This window comes from Coenobita brevimanus, chromosome 23, assembly GCF_032717465.1.
Source record: "Coenobita brevimanus isolate Jiangsu-jjx chromosome 23, ASM3271746v2, whole genome shotgun sequence".
In the NCBI taxonomy this organism is placed as follows: domain Eukaryota; kingdom Metazoa; phylum Arthropoda; class Malacostraca; order Decapoda; family Coenobitidae; genus Coenobita; species Coenobita brevimanus.
In genome coordinates, this window is record NC_136976.1 from 31,194,593 (window position 1) to 31,197,693 (window position 3,101).

At 35.0% G+C, this 3,101-nt stretch overlaps 1 pseudogene; it reads left to right on the forward strand.

Annotated features, from left to right (window-relative positions):
* Positions 1-2,064: 2,064 nt before the first annotated feature.
* On the forward strand, positions 2,065-2,183 carry LOC145393172 (5S ribosomal RNA; annotated as a pseudogene).
* The last annotated feature ends 918 nt before the right edge of the window (positions 2,184-3,101 follow it).

Consider the following 3,101-nt stretch of genomic DNA (forward strand, 5'->3'; position numbering starts at 1 on the left):
CCGTTGACATCAGAAGCATTGTCCCTTTAAGTATACGGTATATATATATATATATATATATATATATATATATATATATATATATATATATATATAACGGGGAAACAAATATCAAAACGTGAGTTCCGGTAAAAGCAGTAGAGAAATATACTGATAGATGAAAGCACCTAAAAGATACTAAAGAAATACCACCGATGCGCATAATACTAATAAATATCATGTATTAAGATTCTAAACGAATATTCAAGAGAAATTAGGGATGAAAATACTAAACCCATGTAATATTAATGGAAACTGAGTGAAACAATGAGAAAAAAAACGCCAAACTTAAAGTACTGTATTACAAAAGAATGTCAAAAATTACGCTACATAGATAGATACATAGACACACACACACACACACACACACACACACAGACATATATATATATATATATATATATATATATATATATATATATATATATATTGGAGAGACACATTACACTAGTGTGTACAAATGTTTTTTACGTTCCTGACCGGGAAACGAACCCCAGACGTCTAGATATAAGTCAGGTCCACCACCATTTCTGTTCTTTTACAACTTCTATAATATCTTTGACTTTAGTCTGCTCTCTCACCCAAGTTGATCTTTTCCTGTCTCAAAGATATTCCCAACATTGACCTTTCCACTGCTCTCTGAGAACGGATAAATTTATTTTCCATTGATTTTGTCAGTTTCCAGGTCTCACAACCATACGTCATAGCTGGAATTATACATTCGTTATATAATTTTCGTTTCATAGAAACTGGCGAGCTACTTTTCATAATGTCTCTATGTTTACCGAAAGCTTTCCATCCAATTGTAATGCGTTTTTTTATTTCGCTATCATGCTCTTTCGTTAATTTTAGTATTTGTCCCAAGTAGTTGTACTCCTCAACTTCTTCAAGCATTTCATCGCTTATTCTGATGACGCACTTTGGTGTTTGTGGATTAAACATTAGTTTTACTCCGGTTCATCTTCGCTCTACTTTCAGACTTTCCCTCTTCAGGTCATTTAACATTTCTTGCAATGCCTTTGCTGTTTCCAAGATTAGGACAATGTCATCTGCAAATCTTAAATGGTTTAGCTTTTCTCCATCTATGTTCACTCCTTTGTTTTCTTAGTTTAACTTTCTGAAAATACTTTCTAGGCATGCTGTAAATAATTTTGGTGAAATTGTATCTCCCTGACGCACGCCTTTCTCAATCTTAATTTTTTCCGAGTCCTTATGTAAGTTAACTATAGCAGTTCCCTCTTTATATATGTTTTCAAGCAGTTTTATAATGTTCTCATTCACTCCTTGTTCTCGCATGGAATTTATAATTGCTAAGTGCTCTACTGATTCAAAAACCTTTTCGTAATCAACAAAACCTAAGCACAGTGGTTTATTATATTCTGTAGTTCTCTCAAGTAGCAGATTTATTATGAAGATGATCAGTGGTCGAATGCCTGCTTCGGAATCCTGCCTGTTCACGAGGTTGGTTTTCCTCCAAAATTGCTGTTATTCTGTTCGTAAGGACTTTAGTGAAGTGTTTATATATATATATATATATATATATATATATATATATATATATATATATATATATATATATATATATATATATATATATATACCATAAATTTAAAGGTAAAATATGCTGTTGCAAAAGAAAAAAAAGAAAAAATCTAGTAAATGTAAAACTCTGCTTGCTTCACTATCACATAACGATATCGTGTTTTATATATGCTGATTTTGCTTCTACCAGACGATTTTATTGAGCTTATGAGAGATCTGCTTTAGTGAAAGAGTCAATTAAAAGTATACGTGACGCTAAAAAAAAAAAAAAAAAAACTATCTCCGAGGTTAAAAATTTCCTCTGGAGATATCAAGAGAAAAAAATGTATGAAAAGCAAAATATACGCTGGCTGCAAAAACGAAGTGTAGAAAAAAAAATGAGAAAGGGATAGTAGAAAAATATGGAGGCTTGAGTGAGTAAAAGATATAAAACAAGAACAAGTGGTGCCAGGCACAACAAACCTCGCCCAACAGCAGTTATTTTATTGCTGTTATATCACGTTGAGTAAACCGCTTCCCGTCCGATCAGCGAAGTTAAACAACGTTGGATCTGGTTAGTACTTGGACGGGTGACCGCCTGGGAACACCAGATGCTGTTGGCATAACGTTCTCCCTACGTGTCAAGTGGGGTTGGTGGAGGATTAGTGCCCCTCCCTGTAAAACAGTTAACTCTGAGCCCTTGGCCACCCCGTTTGGGATACGTGGCGTCTGGCAATGAATGAATGAATATACACATATACTCGCTTCTGTTATTTTGTGTCAGTGCACAGTTAAAGTCTAAGGTAATGCCGCACATGTTTTCAAGTTACACCCTCTGAAAATCCGTGATCTTGCGTTTGACTTTTCAAGGTCACTCAAAGTCAAAGGTCATGCTGCCAAATGAAAGCCTATATGAAACATCCTATATCCTGGTAGTAGTAAACATTTCTATCTTCAACGAGTTTCGAATTATAGCTCCCTGAATATCTGTGACCTTGAATTTGATCTTTCAAGGTCACTTACGGTCAAAGGTCGAGATACCAGGTAAAACTCGTATGGGATTTCTTATTTGTTGATAATAGTAAATATCTCTACCGTCAACCAGTTTCAAGTTATAGCCTCCTGAATATCCGTGACCTTGAGTTTGAACTTTCAAGGTCAAAGGTCTTGGTACCAAATGGAAGCCAACATTACGAATTCCTGCATGTTCATAATAATAAATACCTCTATCTTCAACCGTTTAAAAGTTATAGCCCTCTGAAAATCCTTATCTTGATTTTGACCTGTCAAGGTCACTCGATTACCTCCAAAATTTAGTCACTTTCTTTTGGGACAAATACTCACGTATCCCGAAAATTTCATGTAATATCATACAGCCGTTTTTCCGTAATGTTGCTAACAAAAAAGAAACAAACTAACAAACTCGACCAGGAACAATGCCTCGCGGTCTCCGTTAAGGCGAGGTAAAAAGGCATATAGCAGAGTTACTGCCCAATGGGACAAAGCAGGAGGGAGAAAAAGCGTTGAGTGAAACATGTATG